The following is a 21,120-nucleotide window of genomic DNA, read 5'->3' on the forward strand; positions in this document are numbered from 1 at the left end:
ACAACCCAAGCACAACATAAGCGTAGGCTATTCCTATTGGACAAGACACACACACACACACACTGTATACGGTGGGGGTGGGGAGGTGTAATTGGTGAAACGGACGGGGGGGAGGGGTTTCATTTAGCGGTCATGATGAATCCTCTGAAACGGTTGAGAAACGTATTAAATCTGCTGTTGTTAGGGCTAGCCTGTTACCATGGCACCAGAGGACACCAACTAGCCACAGGTTACTTGGTTTCTATGGATATTAGCTCTCGAGTCACAACACAATGACATGAATAGACCCTTTCATTCATCAATTAACACCAACCTCTGTGGCACGGAATCATATTTTTTTCCTCCAATTTTGCTACAGTATTTCAACACTCTGTAGCCTCATACCCAACGGCCATATTCGACATTCTTACAGATGCACCACCGCGTCCGGTGCTATTTTGTAATTCATGACTGTTTGATGGGCAACGTTTTCAATGATTCAGGTCCGGCGAGGTCCGGCGTGGCGGGCAGGTTTTTAGCGAGAGTCTGGCTGTTGTAATGGCAAGCCAAGGTCAGGGCCAAGCTAATCAAGCTCCCCCTGTTCCCTAGGAGAAGTAATGAAGTGGAACACTGACCCCTATCTGACCCCGGGTTCTGCAGCGAGGATCACTGATCTGGAGCCAGTAGCAGGACTGTATTCCCCAGACATTATTAAAACCAGGTCATTGTCACTGTGAAGACATTTGCCAGAGAAACACCTATCATTCTCATGTGTATGCTGTATGTTTTCGGAGATACGAATTGACATTGTAATTGTTCAACAGATTTGATATTCAGGTTTTGTGTCACATTCTGCGGACACATTTGTTTATTTGTCTTCATTGCCTGTTTGGTTTGGAAAGATTGATTCCTTAAAGGACATTCAGAGGGGAAAATGTCTGAAGGGGTTCTTTCCTTGGTCTAAAATGATGAAGAACAGGTGGCAAATCAAGCGGTGTGGTTTTGGCAAATCAAGCGGTGCGGTTTCTGAGTCCCCAATTTACTGTCCTGAATCTGAAGTCAAATCATTCATGTGGCCATTTCTGCCACCCGCTGTTACCCAGCTAGATCTGCAAATTGCATCCGTCATTGGGATCGGCTGTCTTTGATCAGTTGTATCTGGATTGTTCTGAAACGATAGAGAAATACAAACACGCCAGGTATCGATTCGTTGCGCGAGCTACTTTATCTAGTAAATGTAGTTATCTTTCTTTCAGGTAGAGATATAAAACATGTTGAATGGTGTGGATATCATGTTGAACCATGCCTACAGTCAACCACACCCTAGACCACAGTTAGGAAGCCATGTGAACTGAGTCCTTCCTCATGTCTTCTCTCTTGACTGACAGTGCCCATCAGTGGCAACCTCTCAGCTCTACTGTTGTGTCCACACACAGTCTCATTGGTCTCTAATATGGAGCTGAAACATCAGAGGCTTACACTAGTCCTAATACTTTGAGCTACCAAGTGGACAGCTTGCTCTCTATTGATGTTTCCACTTTCCCCTCCACATCAAAGAGACAACTTGAGAGTAGAGATTGAAAATATGAAATGTTCAAAACAGATTTTCTTTGTGCTTCAGCAATTCTGCAATGTCAAATTAACCTCTGCCTCTGTTCTACAAGGCAAATAAAATGTTGTTTGTTTGTTTGTTTGGTCGACGGTTCAAACCTGACTTCCAGCTCTGACGTGTGTCTTCGTCAATATAGTTTGAGTATGTGTTTACAACTCAATGTCAAAGACTCAAAACTTGGCCCCAGGAGCCTGAAGGTGGCCTCAGGAGGGCAGTCTTCTTTCAGATGCCAGAGGTCACAGTGGCACAATCAGTGTTTACAGAATTGCCCCACCTGACTCAACCTTGCACTTTTTATCGCTGATGCTACACTTCATAGAGATGTTATGATTTTATCTGTGAATCCACTTTTTTTTTTTTTTTTTATACATGTTGTTGTGCAATGTAGATGCACACTATCTTTTATACTAACAAGACCAATTGCCCAAGTGTGAGACAATAAAGCTTTTCTGAATCTGACTCTCAGTGACGATCCTAGAGCGATATTGTAAACAGCCATAAGAGTCCAGTATATATTCGGCTGTCGTTGTAGATGTGTAGGCAGGAGCAGCTCTCGACACTAGTAGGATGCGGCTTGGGAGGGCGTGTGTGAGTGAAGTGTGCATGAAGTAGATCAATGCTAGGATTTCCGTCTGTCACAGTGGCACTGCGCCTGTAGTTAGATTGACATCCTTCTAACCCAATCAATCAATCCATCCAATCTTGCCTTCAACCAATGGGATTCACTAGCAGGGCCAGTATAAAAGGACTGGGACACACCCCCACGATACCATTTCTTGGCATTTTACATTCCTCCTGTGTTGATCAGCACTAGCTATCCACACATTGTCAGCTCCCTGCAGGTACAGATAACAGCTGAAACTAGATGAAGGTGGCCATTTAGACTGCTGGGGTAAAATGCAGCAAGACTGAATCCAAAGGTAAGCACATGTAGCTCAAGTTATCTTGTTGTTTGAGCTAGCATAGCACAGTGTTGTGTTTTGCAAGACAGAAAAACGACCTGTTAGATAACTTATCTGAGTAGTTGCTAACAATTTTCCAAAGCTAGCAACAAAGTAAGACATTAAAATTTCAATAGCATCCAACTGCAAACAGAAATGCTGCATAAATTCACAGTAGGCTGCTAATGAATTGGACATTACAGCCTGCTAAAAAAAAAAAAGAACCTAGGAACAAACACCACTTCTTGCTGCTTTTTGAGCATTGTAATTATAAACCTGAATTAAATTAATATAACCTAACATTTACCCAGAAATTATTTGATATGGAAATCAAAGTGCCTTTAAAGCCATGGCTTTAAAGCCCTTTTTGGCATGCAAGTCTGCACCCTTTTTCCTGAAGTGTCCACTTCTGCTCTCCTCAGCATTGACCCTCAAGGCTTAAAAGCCTAGTAATTGTGTAAGTAAAGTTTCTGGCACCAATCCTATATGTTTTATGGGTGGCAGTACACAGAAATAGGAGTGCAGAATTATGACCGACCATGCCATGATGCTAAACCAAGATGGCTGCCTTAGCCTTGACAAAATGGGCCCTGCATGTTCACGGTGCCATCTTGAAACCTTTCTGGCTTCTTTTTTGTCTCTCTCAACATTCGAATCTTAATATATTCAGGAATACATAATTTTACTGGGCTTCACTTTGTTGACAAATGCGATATTCCAGAGCTTGTTTGACTTGTTTGCACACAACATTTTTAACAATATACTAATAAGATCTGCAACAAGTGACGAGGACTTGAAGGAATGTAGAAATGTGAACTGAAATAAAGACAAAGCAGTGTAACTATCTACTTCTAATTGTTATAGACTTTGTTTCACCATCTACTAGTCATTACCACAACAAAAGTGGATTAGAATCCTCTACCTTTTCTCTTTTGATTATCTTGAATTAGAGTGCCATAAATGTATTTAATTGTCCCATGGCAATTATGATTAAAGTTCAATTATGACACAAAAGATAGTTAGTTAGTAGAAAATGTAAAATGTGACTTAGATTAGTTGTTTAGCAATCAGATATGGTTTGATTTCAACCAGGAAACTTATAGACTTGACAAACAGGTCTTAACCACACAACCCCTGAGGTGTCAGACAATATTGTATCCCAAATGTCAGGCCCACTCTCTCCTAGATCAGCAAAGTTGTTCATTGTAGCTGCTCCATGGTTACAGTTTTTCTTGATCCAGTTAACACGTACGCTAAAACACCTAATTTGTTTTTGTCAAAATGCACTATAACTCTCTCAACTTTGAACACGTCACAAAAGGTAATCAGTGCATCAAAACGGTATTCTTGGTCGTCTAATGAAAAGTTAAATCTACTATTTCATAATCATACACTAAATACTAATGATAACATTCAATATTCATTGCAGGTTTCACTCAACAAAAAACGGTGTATGATATAGTTTATTGTTGTTACAGAGAATATGATTGCTTACTATAAATATAAATCAAGTAGGTAGTTACAACAACAAATGATATTACAGTAATGTATTCTCTCCTGTATGCCAGGCCACATGTTATATTACTGATGACCTGTTTCATTTGTGATTAGACTGATTGTTAGTTGAACTGTTGGGCTCGTGTGTGGAGTAGAGATGAATTATAATGGGTGAAAAAGCTATATGCTGTGAAGGAAATGAACTTACTCAATTGATGTTTGTGTAGGTGGATGATAATTTTTATACAAATGGTTGAAAACTGTAACTTCCTGCCTTGCTTCTGCGAGGTTAAGTATTGCATGTTCTAGCATTGGAAATGTGTGCTTTTCCCTGTGACCTAACTAAAAATAAATAACTTAAATGAAGACGAAGCTGTGTACTTCTAATTCTTCTTACTGTCTGTATTTTCCAGAAATGTGAAGTGCAATAAAGACAAAGTATTGTAACTGTCAACTTCTAATTGTTATGGACTTAGTTTCACCATGTACTGGTCGTTGCCACGACACCGGTGGATTTGACCCTGCTACCCTTTCTGATTACATCAACTTAGATGAAGTTAGTTGTTTAGCAATCAGATATGGTTGGATTTTAACCAGGGACATTGTAGACTTGACATGGTATTGTAGTGTTCCCATCATGCCTTGCAGTGTGAATGTTTGGGGCTAGAGTGTTGTTGTTGGTTAAGTCTTTTGTATAAATTACAAGAAACTCACTAGAAGTTATTAAGCCTCTGCTTCTCACAGTATGCAACATGAGCAGAAGGTACCTGGTTCAAATCTTCATGCGCGTTCATTGTTTCTCAGATGTTGTTGAAGTGAAATATAACAAATGAAGTATGTAAAGGAGTTGTGGCTCAGCGGTTAATACCTCGCCCCAAGATCAGGGGATTGTAGGTTCGGTTTTGAATGTGTTTTCTCAAACCTTCAAGTCAAATATAACAAACGAGGTGTGTGAAGTGTGAAGGAGTCATGGCTCAGTGGTTAATACCTTGCCTCCATCATCACGGGGTTAGTGGTTCAAGCCCCGGAGTTAGGTTTGGAACTTATATTGCATGAGCAGAAGGTAGCTGGTTCAAATGTCCATGCTACTGATGTTGTTGCACTACTTTAGTTTCCCCAAACCTGGCGGTGAAGGATATGCCCCGTTAGCAGAATGTTGCTGGTTCCAACCCAGCAGAGGAACGTGAAAAGTAGCCTTTTTGCATGGATGTGAAGTTTCAGGTGATAGTTTTCTCAGCCGTGCGCGCGTATAAAAGGGTTTGTCTAAATACCCGTTAAGTTCTTTTTTCCACGCTGTTTCCTCCTCCATAACCGCTGCTGGACACTGTTCTGGAAGGCCGGGGGGGGGAACCCCTTAAATCCCCCCCCACTTTTGTCCGAGCCTTGTCCGCATCTGGTCCGAGCCTTGTCCGCATCTTCCAAGCTGGTTAGACCCTGCACCGATGTTCCGGTAAGCCACCCCAGGTGGCACGGCTCCTCTACCTTGCGGTAGCAGCCACAGGGCCTCACATATGTTCCAGAGCCGGGCCTTGAACCTGCACTCCCCTAATCTTGGGGCGAGGTACTAACCACTGAGCCACGACTCCTTCACACTTAACATAGTTCGTTTGTTATATTTGACTTGAAGGTTTGAGGAAACAACTTCAAAAGCATGTTCCAGAGCCATCACCGGGGCTCGAACCACTAACCCTGTGATGATGGGGGCAAGGTATTAACCGCTGAGCCACGACTCCTTCACCCTTTACATACCTCGTTTGTTATATTTCACTTCAAGATCTGAGGAAACAGATTCAACAGTAGGTTCCAAACCTACCTCCAGAGACATCACCAGGTCTTGCCTAACCCCATTATGACCACACAGCCACAACTCCATCACACCTTACATACCATACATTGTCCATTAATATTGAAGACATCAAAACTATGAAGGAACACATATATGGAATTATATAGTAAACAAACCAGAATATGGTTTAGATTCTTCGAAATAGCTAGCTTTTGCTTTGATGACGACAACCTTGCACACTCTTGGCAAGTTTGTGTCCAAACTTTGGACTGGTACTGTATGAAAAAGCAAGTTCCAAACCTTCAACAAATGATCTCTTACAGATGAGGCAGAATTCGTTACACAGAGCCACCACCGCTTCTACAGGTGTCATGCTTCTTTTTGTATATTTGACATCAAGGTTTGCTGAAACATATTCAAAAGCAAGTTCCAAACCGAGCCTTGAGCCAGTGACCTTTTACAGGTGAGACATGCACAGAGCCACCACATGTACAAAAGCAATACAGTCACACTCCAGAGCACGTTTAACTGTAGATAAATTCCTTCAGCGTTGTCTGAACCAAACCAATGGATTTTGTGTGTTTGACAATAAGTATTATTTATTTCACATTTGCTTCTCTACCATAAACACACACCCTCAATAAAACCTAAACGTCGATCCTGCCTCATGTCCTCTCTCCTGACCGACAGCGGTAGCCTCTGAACTACCCTCTAGTGTCCATAAACACACCCCCACACACAACCTCTCATGAACTCTTCCTCCAACACATCTCTAATTAATCAACTCTCAATATAGAACTGTGGTGGTGGCTCTGTGCAAAGAACTAATTTGCCAATCCAGATGAATCAGGTCTAATTATGAACCGATCCACTGGATGGGAGCAATTACAGATCTAAAGCAAGAAAACAATTTAAAACCTTTGGTTTCCCATAGGCTCAATGTTAGAGCTACATCTGCTAACTGTTGCTATCCCAGTGACCGTTGAGTTGATCGGATTCATCTGGATAGGCCGAGAGCAATGGAGGAAAGCAAACACGCCTAAGAATTCTTAGTTTCATTATCACTTACACACCTGTATGGGTGCTGGCAAACCAGAAAGAAGTCATCTACAGTGATGTCATCCCATAGGTAGAGATGTTTAACATTCAGATACAACTGTGCCTTGTTATTTGATCTTTGTTCCCCATAAAGCCTCACCTCAACAACTGTATTTTAAACCTAAAGCATGAACCAGACCTCCAGCACTCCTTATTCGTCAACTCTCAATATCTAAAACAGAAATAGAAGTACCAGCAGCTTGAAGTAGCTGTGGTTCTTCAGTAAGACCTTTGACTTCTACACAGAAGGTTGGGGGTTCAAACCTGCTCTGGTGTGTGACTCAATTGGGAGAACCAAAATGCACATGCTTTCAGCAAGGAGTCCATCAGCAAAAGGACTTGCATTCACTCTAGTCTACTCTCGTCAAGTTCGCTTGTGCCAGCTCTCACTAGTCTATCTGTTATCAATCTCGATATCGATTTACTTAGGCCTATACTTCAAAACCCAAACAGTCTTTTTAAAGATTATCCCCATCTCAGCCCTAGCTAGTAATTTTAACTGCTAGGCATGCACTTAGCTAACTAGCTAGCAACTTTTTCACCGTGTTGCAACACAACTATACGACCCACGCGACTAAGACACACACACACACACTCACTCACAAAGAACTACAATTGTTAAATCTTAAAATAAAATCTGCATTGCCTGCAAAATCGTTATTGTGTACTGTTGTATTAAAGATCGTGCCTAAGTCCCGACTGATTAGCCCCCGATACTAGTCTCTCAACATAGCCGCACACATCGTTACATCGTAGCCTAAACTTTATTGAAAACACAACTAATCCACATCCAAATTATTTCAAAACCAAACTAAAATAGTCTCACATTAACATCGCCTACCTGCAAGCTTCTGTAAAAAATGCACATGATATGCCTACTATTAGGCCTAGTAATAATAACAATAATAAAGCATAAATTCATATCAGAAGTCTGGTGCCAATTCCCAATTATAGCAATAGCCTAGTAATGATGATGATAATAATAATAACAACAACAACAAAGCATGTAACCTCATATAATTATATAGCAATAGCCTAGTCATGATAATAGGCCTACCACTACTCATAATAATAATGCCTGCAAGCTCACATTAGAAGTCTGGTGCTACTGCCAATTATAACAATAGCCTAGTAATGATAATGGGCCTACCTACCGCTACTGATGATGATGATAATAATATTAGTGTGGGCCTAACAATAATAGCCTAGGGCTATCTATCTATCCATCTATCTATCTATCTATGCAAGGTGGTGTAGTGGGGGTGGCACCGGGAGGAGGGGGGACCCCAACTGCAATGAACCAGCTTTGGGGGGGCCCAGCTTGCAAAAGGTTGAGAACCCCTGGGTTAGAGGGATGTCAATCAAATTATAGGTGTAGTGCCACTGTGGTGGATGGAAATCCTGGCGCCCCACACACACAACCATTGCCCTCCCAAGCCACATCCTACCGTTGTTGAAAGCTGCAACTGCATACACATCTACAATGACAGCTGATTATGCACTGGACTCCTGGCGTTATGGGGAATAAATAACACTAAAATAAATAAAGGCACAATTGTCTCTGAAAGTTAAACATCTCTACCCATGGGATGACATTACTGTAGATAACTTTCTTCTCCCTGGCCAGCATTGTATGAACCCAACCAATGAATCTTATGTGTCTGACCACCAAGAAAACTTATAATAGGTGTGTGATAATGAAACTAATAATTTCCAGATGAATCCAGATGAATCCGATCTAACGCAACAATCACCGGGACAGAAACAGTTGACAGATCTAGCTCTAACATTGAGTCTATGGGGAACCAAACTCTCAAAACCGACCACTTGATTCAGATTTGTAACCACCTCCATCCAATGCATGGGTTCATCTGGATTGTCTGAATCCATAGCTAGTGCACCATAAAACAAATGATTAAAACAAAAACACATTTTTAATAACATGTTTCTCAAGTCAAGTCACCCCAGATTAATCAGGTTTAATGGTGGCGACACACCACTGGTCAGACCTGGCACCAACGTTCCGGTGACCCGCTCCTTCTTCTACCTCGCGGCAGCGACCACAGGGTCACCCACATGTCCCAGAGTCACCCTGTTATGACGGGGCGAGGTACTAACCGCACGGCCACGCCTCCTTCACACTCTGTCATGCTTCTCTCAGTGTATCTGACATCAAGGTTTGCTGAAACATATTCAGAAGAAAGCAAGTTTAATGAATCGTTCAATTCAATAACGGTCAGGTAGGAGGAAGCCAACAACAGGAAGAACCCTAACAATGGCTACGTAGAAGAAAGCTATCTACAGTCAGAACCCTAACCGTGGCCAGGTAGAAGAAAGCTATCTACAGTCAGAACCCTAACCATGGCCATGTACAAGAAAGCTATCTACAGTCAGAACCCTAACCTTGTAATGGAAAAACCAGTATATGCACATACTCCAACATTATGATTAACACACATGTTGATTAACACACATCTTTATGTATTGGAATGTGCTTTAGTGTTCCATATGACTAACCCCCTAGGCAGTTACATCATCTGTGACGGTCATATGGAGTATCATGTGTTCAGTCTCATTGATTAGATTGTGCCCCTGGCCAAGGTTTCAACCTGTGATCAGGAGACGACCCCATTGTCGGGTCATGGGGCAATAAGCCTAACTAGTAGCCTAATTATGTTTACTGCCTGTAGCAGAATAATCGTAAATCCAGAGGCACCCTATACAACTTGTTGACAGGAGAAGATGAAAATACACATTAGTGTCTTTTCATAGGTTCAGTCTGTCCCCAGGAGATAGAGACGTAAAACTTCTAACTACAGGACCATTGTTCTTCGAGGCTGTCCCCAGGGTGTTATCTGGGACTGCTGTAGATCATGCCACCTGTTTTCAAGGTTACATTATTATCATGTGAGGGCCCCGCCTCATCATCGGACCATCTTAAGGGTATAAATTGTATGCTGTAACTTGTATCGGGGCTCTCTGTTCGTACGGTGCTTTCTATCCGTATGGTGCAGATTGCTATGCTTGCAACCATTATTAAAATCTACTAAACAGATATTGTGTTCGTGCATTTTTGCAAAGTCTCACCGAGATCGTTATTTGTGGTAAATCCCCTAGACAAAGATTTCCACCACAACCTTCGCATCAGATTCAAGACCCTGGTGCTCGCCTACCAGGCAGCAAAGGGAACAGCCACTCCCCTACTTGCAAGCAATGGTCAGCCCCCAGACCCCCCTGCCCGATCACTCCGCTCTTCCACCTCGGCTGGCCGCCTGGCACCGCCGCCTCTACGTGGATGCAGCGGTCACGCCACTCGGTCACAGCTTTTCAGTGTCCTGGTGCCCCGCTGGTGGAACGAGCTTCCCACTGCTGTCATTACTGCAGAGTCACTACCTATTTTCCGCCGTAGACCGAAGACCCATCTCTTCAGGCTACATCTTAACTGTCTCTCCTAAACACCTCTTCACCCCAACTACCCCCCTGTACAATTTCTCTATTGTAAATGTAAAAAAATAAAAAATAAAGGCTTCTTCTAGCATTGTGACTGCCAATGGCCCCTGGTCCTAGCATAGATTTATTTTTCTAATGATGACTAATGGATAGATGATTCACTTACTTAGACAAATGTATTGGATAAAGGCATCTGCTAAATGTCAAAAATGTAAAAGTCTAACAATGGCCAGGTAGAAGAAAGTTATTTACAGTAAGAGAAACAATGAGTAAAAGGTTGTTTGCATTTATTTACATTTTACATTTACGGCATTTAGCAGACGCCTTTATCCAAAGTGACTTACAACAAATACATTTGTTTAAGTAAGTGAATCATCTGTCCATCAGTCATCATAAGATAAAGTAATCAATGCTCAGACCAGGGGCCATTGGCAGTCACAATGCTGGAAGAAGGATTTCTTTTTCTTCTGTTTTTTTGTCACGTTAACTAAATCATGATCAAATATTTCAATGTCATGGTATGACAGTATGATATCTTGCTGAAATGAATCACAGAGCATATACTCAATACTAATTGATTTAGTCAGTCTGACACAACAATGGGAAATGCTGTTGTTTTTTTTAACTTGACAAATCAATTCACACTGTGATTGGTAATGCTGATGACTCTGTATTACTTTGACTGGGCTTGACTTCTTCCTTTCTAATTCCAAGTGGAGAAAAGTTCCTCAACAGTGATTCTCCATGGTCCGTGGTACACCGGTCCACGGGGCAACGGGTTAAACAGTAGGTGACAAGCTACTTCAAGCCCCTGGAGCCACATCTCACATTGAGAATTGCAGATTCATACTCAAAAACACACAACTGCCAATTTTAGTTGAATATACAACTCCATAGCACAGAGTCTTTGTAGAAGCACAAACAAAAGCTGATCTACCTGGTCTTGAACTCAAAATCTCACGGTCCAGAGCCAACTGCAACGACCAGACACGCTACCGCTGTAGAAGCACAAACAAAAGCTGATCTACCTGGTCTTGAACACAAAATCTCACGGTCCAGAGCCAACTGCAACGACCAGACACGCTACCGCTGTAGAAGCACAAACAAAAGCTGATCTACCTGGTCTTGAACTCAAAATCTCACGGTCCAGAGCCAACTGCAACGACCAGACACGCTACCGCTGTTCGTCACTTCGGCCTCTCGTCGGCTCTTTGATGTCGCCTTCAAGATGTATTGTTCTGCTGCTCTTTTTTTGTACATTTGTAAATTTGTTATTGCTATTTTGTTAATACTTTGCCATGTTGTAAGTTTCTTGTCAATATTTGCTAATTGTTTTTTATGTCCATGCACCAACCTCACCGAGTCAATTTCCTGTGTGTGCAAATATACATGGCCAAATAAAAGAATTCTGATTCTGATCTGATTATGGGACATAGATGTCCAATTGTTACCCACAGTACCGGGACTACAACCTAAGCCTCTGATGTTCAAGCTGCGTATTTAGTCAAACCTTTAGGGTCGGCACTTGGTGAGGCTGATAATCCCTCTGAGCTGGCCGGGAGCTCGGTCGACACCTTCTTTTTTTAAAATGGCATCCCAGGCTGTTTCAACATTTGATCTCCTATACAATCTACTTATTCAGCATAACATTAAGGTCAAATTGTTTATAATTGGATTTTGCAAGCAGGTTTGAACTTCCAACCCTCATGCTTATGGGGCAATGTCCAAACCGCAGAGCTATAAGCTCCATCCCCACATCCCCCTTTCTACTCGTAGCGCGGAGAGATGCAGGAACATCCTCAAAAGCAACACACTTGACAACATTACCCATCCTCCAGAGAGCTGCCACCGAGTTCCTACCCACAGGGCTAGGGTCTGTGACACTCTGCTCACTTGTCTTCTACACTGACAGTTGTGGAAAGGTACAAAAAAAGCACAACGCTCTGGGATCTCTCTCTCTCTCTATACAGTGTATTTGACATCAACAGTTGTTAAACGAGGTACACAACAAACCACCGCATTTAGAGTTTGATTCCTGCTTCCTCGCTCTGTACATGCAAGACAGACAGGCAGGCATTACGTACCCCTGCCCTGTCCCTAACAGCTGCCTTGGTCACTGACACACACCTGTCATCCGTTGGTCACTCTGATTCCCGAATGACCTTGTCGGCCATCTTGTTGCTTGAGACCTGTACCGCACCCGTCTCCAGGATGGCCTTCGGGGAACTGAGAGCTCTCAACAGATCTGAAACTACCTCAACCCAGCAGAAGTGTTTCAGCTGAATAAATCTCACTGCGATTCCCAATGTAACATTGAACACAACCCTCTTTATCCCTATACAAAAAGCCTTCTAAGCCAAATGCTTAGGATGATAATAGAAAACTGTTTAGTATCTAGTTGGTTCTGCAAGGGATCCCGTGTACTTGAGCTTTTTAATGACTTCCCCCGATACGATTCAATTAGCCCGAACTGAATTCCTGTCTTCAATCAATTAAGCCGGCGCTGCCCGCTCATCTGTCTTCCGATCGAGACGCCGGGAATCCCGCCATCAATTCTCATTTGAGAGGGGAGTGGGTCAAACAAATGAACGCGATCGCATCCATCCAGTTGTCTGTGGTGTTGCAACTATAATCTGGAGTTTCTCCATATGGGCTTTGTTCAAAAACCAGAAAGGAGGCATACTCTTACAATATGTTGATCACGGTCTAATCTTCCATAGGCTGTGCCTCTGTCTGCTCCAACACTTCTAAGAAATACCTGTGGTCCGTTAGGTCACAGAGAGAAGCGGCAGTAAAGGAAACAGCTTTCCAAACAATCTTGTATTCGGTATGAACCTGATTATTTGAATATGTCTACAGGAAAAACAGATTCATTACCAATCAAACATGAGTCTCTACTTCCTGATCACATGTTTCTTTATAACCTTTGACCCCAACATGTTAGGCCCCCTAGTCTACAACACAAGTGGTACATCTCAAATATCAAAACCACAAGGCTCCAAGAAACTATTATGAACCATGGTTTTACTGCTGTGAAAAAACGATTCAAAGCTCTTATAGACACAATGGATGATCTTGTGCGTTCACCAAAGGTGTGAATGTGACGCAAATTACCTTTTCAACCATTCCTTTTCATCGCACTGTCTTCGTACACAGCAGTTACGAAAATCAATAAAACTGCAGAAATACTCGTGCTCCTCTTCATCTCTAGGTTACAGAAAGATTCAAGGTGAGTGTGACATCATACTCTCCTCCACCCCCCCCCCTTCCTCTCCCTCCTCTCTGCCCCCTCCTTTTTCTTTTTTTTTTATAGATGAAATTAGCTGATAAAACAAGTCCTTTAAAATGAGTTACACACCTCAGTGGCACAACATACTCCAGACAAACAGACCCCAACCGCTCCTCAAGCAGAAATAACACCGGTTCAAGACAGGGCAACCATTCGCTTACTTGTTAGTCACACCTGTGATTGACGCACACTACACATGCTAGCGAGGTCGTGGTTACAGAAGACACAGCAGAATGTGCACTCAAACTTACCGGTCTAGAGAAAGGAACACCTCGGATTCAGTGGTGTGTTCCTTGTGTAGTACAGTTCAGCCACCTCTGTATGTATGTATGTATGTATGTATGTATGTATGTGTGTGTATATATATATATATATATATATATATATCTATATCTCACACTACAGCTTCCTTACTGAGGGAGACAGGCAGACAGAGACAGACAAAGAGAAACAGATAAACAGGCAGACAGGCAGGCAAACAGGCAGCCGGAGACAGACAAAGAGAGACAGATAGGCAGGCAGGCAGACAGACAAAGAGACAGCCAGCCAGCCATAAAGAGAGACACAGCCAGCCAGCCAACCAGCCATAAAGAGAGACACAGCCAGCCAGCCATAAAGAGAGACACAGCCAGCCAGCCAACCAGCCATAAAGAGAGACACAGCCAGCCAGCCAGAGACAGGCAGAGATCAGGTGACAAGTGGAAAACAAACAAACAGCAGAGGGGACTCGGCAGCCGCTTCTGATGAGACCCCAGGAGAGGCACAGCGATGGTTGCCAAGGTGCCCAAATAGTCATTTAACCCTCATTGGTGGAGAGACTAACTAGGGGCAGAGTAGCCTTTTCCCCACCGTGCCCTTTCCGTCACCATTATCTCTCCTGTCTCACTTCAGATGGACACAAACACGGACTCTTTGAGGGATTTCTGCTGTCCTTTATCGCATGGAAATATCAGGTTCGCCCTTTTATCTCTAAATGCTAAATACGAAGCGCCGTGCTTTCGGGGTGTGATGTGCCGTCAACGGCAAGCTGCTCTTGGACAAATCACTTCATCTGTTAAATACCAATGGTAAACCAATACAGATACTTTCAGCGATATAGACATTGTGAATCACTGGTCGATGACTCACAGTTGCGGACTGGTCATCCTCCTCCTGTGACATCACAGCATATATTTGCATCTAAATAAGGAAGGGGGGGTGTTGTGAAAGAGGAACTGTGAACTATTTATATATTTTTTATCTGTACATCAGATGCATAAAAACATACATTCTCAGCTTCTTATTATCACCTAAAACACCTTTCTGCCCACGTGTGTGTGTGCTGTAACATCCATGAGAGTTCGAACACACACAGTAGACTAGCTCAGCAGACAGAAACAAAAGGACAACCATGTTTTCATGTTCTACTGGCTGTTCCGTGTCAAACCATGTCAACACCGCTACCAGCGTCATCGATGAAGGTCCATTAAAAGACCAAGAGAAGGAACTGGAACTGGATATCCAAAGCTCACATTTCACCACCATCTCTCACCCATAGGACTGAGGCAGAACAGAATAAATAAAGGGCATGTACTGTACCAGCTGCGGAGGCCATCGTACGGAGAGACACCCTCGACCACACAAGAGCTCAGTCAGCCAGTTCTCATGGGCATAGCATGTTCAGATGTCCATGAGCGTGCATTCCATGGAACAGCTTTCAGTAGACCCGACCTGCAGGACCGAAGGAATGGCTAACACAACAATTAGACTGACAGCTCTTTTATAAACCACCCTTGATTTATTTGATTTCCCCCAGATTAATGTGCAGCCTGGACGGTACGCTATGTTGGGGCTGTGAGGCATAAAAGGAGCTCCTCTCTTTCTCTGTCTCTCGCTCACGTGCACGCGCACGCACACACACACACACAGCTAACAGTATGGCTGAATTTACACTCACCAAGCAGTTTATTAGGAGCACTATGCTAACACTGGGTAAGGCCTCCATTTGCTCTCAAAACAGCCTCAATTCGTGGCATTGATTCCACAAATGTTGGAAACATTCCTTTGAGATTCTGTTCCATGATGACATGATTGCATCACGCAGATTTTTCGGGTGCACTTTCAAGCTGTGAATCTCCCGTTCTACCACATTCCAAAGGTGTTCTATTAGATTCAGATCCGGTGACTGGGAAGGCCACTGAAGAACACTGAACTCATTGTCATGTTCATGAAACCAGTTTGAGACAACTTTTGCTTTGTGACATGGTGCATTATCATGCTGGAAGGAGCCATTAGAAGACGGGTAAATTGTGGCCATGAAAGGATGCACATAGTCAGCAACAATACTCAAATAGGCTGTGGCATTCAAGAGATGATTGAACTGGCCCAAAGTATGCCAAGAAAACATTCCCCACACCATTACACCACCTCCACCATGAGAAGGCGTACAGGTGTTCCTAATAAAGTGCCCAGCGAGTGTAGTTTGAAACGTTAAATGTTGTTACTATAGTAACATATTCCGTTCTCTATCTTGCGCTCTCACACACACACACACACACAGCTTTACTGTTGCGGACAGAGAGACACCTGGCCCATACCCGCGTGTCAGAGAGCACTGTGTCCGGCTGTCTGGTGCACAGTTGCCAGACCAGCGGTCCGGTGTGGTCCAGCGTGGCTGGCACCGGGGCCGGCCCATCTGTCGGCGCTGACTCGCCCCGCTCCCACGCCACTTGTCCGGCGAATCCCATGCCCGAGTCACGATGCCCCCAATGCCCTGGCGCCATTCCCTGATATGTCAACCTGCCGTGACAAACCCGGGCACGGCCACAGGGCCGCAACCCCCTCTCACAGGCCCGGTATTGTGGGGCCATGCCCCCCCCCCCCCCCCCCTCATCAGAGAGGCTGCCAGGAACATGCCAGGGTGACAACAACCAGTGATCAACTACCAGCGAGGTGCCATCTTGTCCTGAGCGGACATGCTGGGCAGAGCTTGTTCGGCTGGGGTATGGAAAATGGCTGTCCCTGACCACTGGCCCAGAAACCGAAGCCGTTTCACAAAAACTTTGCTTCCCCCCCCTCCCCCATTCACGGCTTTTAAAAGGGACAATTTTAGGATAAATGTCATTCTAGCTCATTTCATGTAATTGCAGATCGTTTGAGCCACACTCGAGGTAAATATTTGCGGCGGTTATTTTGACCGGGATGAGCGAGAGGCGTTTTAAGAGGGTCTGGTGTTTGGCTGACCCAGTCCTATAACCCCCTCTGGGAGCCAGCTGTGAGTGGTCATTAACAGTTAGGGCAAACCAGGGCAGGGCAGAGAGACTGGAGGAGACTGGAGTCTATCTGTAGTTAACAGCGACTATCCAGTCAAAACCACCTCCGCCTCCTCCGAGCCAAAAAGGGAAAAAACTAGAACACCGGTTGCCAGGGCTTTCAAGCGCAGGACATTAATTCCACCAGCATGAAAGACCTTTAGAAAGACACTGGGGCTGCGAGCACAATGGGATAAAATAAAAAAGATGGACCATTTTCTATGGCACTCCTCATGGCGCAATTTTGCTGAGTGTGTGATTGTGGCCGGGGCTGTCTGGCAGTTATCCCTACACAGCAGAGCCGTGCGAGAGTGTCTATGTATGAGCCTGTGTGTGTGTATGTACAAGCTTGTGTGTGTGTGTGCGTGCACGTAAAAGCTTGTGTGTGTGTGTGCGTGCGTATGTACAAGCTTGTGTGTGTGTGCGCGCGTGCATGCGTGTATGTACAAGCTTGTGTGTGTGTGTGTTTGTGCGTGCGTGTGCGTGTGTGTGTGTGTGTGTAGTAGAGCTGTGGACAGGTATGACAGGTTGACCTCCGCATGTAGCCATGGAGGAGTGTGTGGCCCAGCGCTGCCTGTCAAAACACGGCCTGTCTGGAACCCTGGAGCCCGGCCCGACCAGGCCACTGGGCAGCCAGAGATAATGGAGACTGGCAAGAGGGCAGGAAGGCCAGGAGTGAGGGATATGGATGGAGAGAGAGAGAAGGAGAGAGGGAGGGAGAGAGAGAGAGAGAGAGAGAGAGAGAGACAGAGGGGGCTAGTGAGAGACAACAGCCAAAGATAATGAGGTGGAGCAACTAGCTTGAGCAAGGGAGGGAGTAGAGAAAGAGCAAGGGAGGGAGGGAAGGAGGGAGGGAGGGAGGGAAGGAGGTGGCTGCTTTTCACCCTGCATACCACTTATCTGGGACACAGCCTCTCCAGGCCGCCAGGGAGGGGAGGGGAGGGGGAAGAGGGAGTTGCCAAGGCAGGACCTCTCTAGTGGGGTTTTTGATGTCTCTTTCCCTGCCTGTGTGCACACAGATACACACACACACACACACACACACACATCTACCTCTTTGTTTCAATACGAGACGTCTCGGTCAACGTGACGTTGTTACAGCATTACTCCAGAGTAGACAACTGAATTGACTCAGGCAGGCACGGCGGCCAATTAAGCCCACGGATTAAGAGTCATTGCATGTTCTGTCCTGAGGAGGCGCTTTCCCCGCCCGCCCCAGCGGCCATCTTGGGAGGCTTCATTATCATGGCCACGCTAAGCTCCACTGCGGGCGAATTAAAAAAAACAACAACAACGAGGAAGACCCAATCAACCTTTTTACCGATATTAACATCACTGTTGAGAAGGGTGATGGGACGGAGTGTTTTCACGCAAGGCCGAGTTAACCCTTTCCTGACCACACCGGTGCTCTGGTGACCAGGCAACACGCGTGGGGGGCTGAGCAGCTGGATATCATTAATGTAGCGCTGCTGGCAGGCAGCGTTCTCCTCTCACGGTGCCATGAGTGAGTCACATCCCTCCCTCCCTCCCCGATATCATCTTCCAACCATAACTACAAATAATTATTCACTCAAATCCATTACCCGAGGTCAATCAAGTTCCCCAATCACTTCTAAAAGTCCAATTACTCGGCGCCAGAGCTCCTTCTTTCCTCCCGCCCGCGGCTCCGGGCCCACAGGCGAGCCAGGCAGTGCAAATTACACACGGAAAACACAGGTCTGTGTGAAGGGAGGGATGATGAAGGGGAGGGGAGGTGGAGGCCGACCCTGGGGGCGTTCAGACCATACGCACTGTACAAGGCCTCGTCAGGTTCAATAGAATCAACCCTCGGAATGAAACATGACGAATACAAAACCATGTCAGCATCCTGTGGTTCTGGCTGCTCCAGCGTAAGACTCCACACAGATCTGTAGATTGAGATACGGTACATCCAGTCACTTCATACAAAGAGACATGTAGCCACAAGGGTCTTCCAATTAGAGTACAGTACTGTAACGTTATATATACACACACACACGCTCTCTAGTCCACTCCACCCCCCTCTATTAATGTGTGGCTCGTTTTGCAGCCGTCTTGAAACTGAGCTGTGAGCCTGGAGGAAATGCTTCGCACACTCATCTGTCACGAGAGAGAGAGAGAGAGAGACGGCCGTGCAGCCAGGCGGAGCGGAGCGGGTGGGGTGTGTGTGGAAGAAGGGGAAGGGAGGGTGTGTGTGCGTATGTGCGCGTGTGGAAGAAGAGGAAGGGTGGGTGTGTGTGTAAGAAGGGGAGGGGAGGGTGTGTGTCGGTGTGTGTGTGCGCGCGCGTGTGTGTGTGTGCGGAGACGGGTAGAGCAAACACAGCAGGGGACGGAGAGGAGGGGAGGAGGGGGGGTGAGGCTTTGTGGATCGTCAGACCGTGACCGCCGGCCACACTGTACACACAGACCAAATCGGCGTTGTGGGAGGGCCGCCGTGACATTTCACTCAGTGTCACGCTTCCCTCTCGCTCTGATCCGAGCAGACAACAACCACCCAAACACAACACCGACACCCACAACAAACAGCCACACACACGACCAGTCACTCGGACCACACTCATTCTGTTACGGTGCCATTTTGGAACGAGACGTGTCGTTCCTTTGCGCCCACGCCGTGCGATACGACTCCTGACTCGGACTCGTGTCGGACAGCGGAGTAAACATGGCGTGAATGAGGCGTTTGTTTCAGCGTGCCAGAGGGACCACCGACACAAAGAGTGGATATCAATCAAAGCTGTTTCTCGAAAACATGATTTTTTTTTAAATAAAAAATCCCCCTCGGTCACCACGTACCCCATCAAAGAGCTTGTCCATGTCCTCTGCTTACATTGAGGAGATCAGTCTAAATGGTAAACACATGTGGATGGGATCTGTGTTTGGCCTAAAACGGCTGAACATGACACGGCAGTATTTGGGTTAATCTTTTCCACTGGAACCGCATCGTGTGTGTTTACTCTGGAGCCTGGTCCTGTGTCTGTGGAGGCTGTCCAGAGATGCAGAACTGACTGTTCTCTACCCACAAGCTGAACGGTACTGTCTGTCTGTCTGTGTGTGTGTGTGTGTGTATGTATGTGTATGTGTGTTTGTGAGAGAGAGAGAGAGACAGTGTGTGTGTGTGTGTGCGTGTGTGAGAGAGAGAGAGACAGTGTGTGTGTGTGTGCGTGCGAGAGAGAGAGAGAGACAGTGTGTGTGTGCGTGCGTGCGAGAGAGAGAGAGAGAGAGAGACAGTGTGTGTGTGTGTGCGTGCGTGAGAGAGAGAGAGAGACAGTGTGTGTGCGTGCGTGAGAGAGAGAGAGACAGTGTGTGTGTGCGTGCGTGCGTGAGAGAGAGAGAGACAGTGTGTGTGTGCGCGTGTGAGAGAGAGAGAGACAGTGTGTGTGTGCGTGCGTGTATGTCAGTGTGATGGAGGAGAAGGGTGTTACTCAAGCCTAATGAATCCATCTGCATTCAGGAGGCATTCTTCTCCCAGGCACAGACAGGAGCAAACGACTGCCGACCCAGGAGCCGAGGGACTCCAGATAGCCAGATCACTCCGCTGGAACAGACAGACGTAAACGATCACGGAAACTAGGAACCGGCGGCCAAAACGAGTTGCGAATGAACTACAAACACGTTATGAACTACAAACACGTTATGAACTACAAACACAATATGAACTACAAACATGTTATGAACTACAAACACGCTACGAACTACAAACACACTACGAACATCAAACCACAGGCATTCTCCTCTGTTTCTCCACACCGGGGTGGGTGACTAAGGACGCCACTGTGTGGTGGTGTTTTAAGAGGCGTTTCCGTGTCTTTGTACGACTTCCTGATTAAATAAAGATGAAATAACAGGAGAAGCTGACTCTCCTCAGGACTCTGCCATGGTTGTTGGAACAAATGGTGCTGGCATGAAGGAGGCGCATTAACAAACAAGCCCGTCTGTCCTTAGTTCCAGAAGAAGGATCTGATGGCCCGGCCTCTCTCTGACCTGGGGGGGGGGGGGGGGGGGGTGTGAAGGGGCCAGGGAGTATGCGGTCAGGCCAGGAGTCATCATTAGGATAATGGACCAGAGGCTGTGTGTGTGTGTGTGTGTGTGCGTGTGCGTGTGCGTGGAGTTAGGGGGACATCTGGTGGCAGAGAAAGGTCATTAGAACAGTCCGTTCATCT

Source organism: Argentina silus (assembly GCF_951799395.1).
Source record: "Argentina silus genome assembly, chromosome: 21".
NCBI classification, from domain to species: Eukaryota; Metazoa; Chordata; class Actinopteri; order Argentiniformes; family Argentinidae; genus Argentina; species Argentina silus.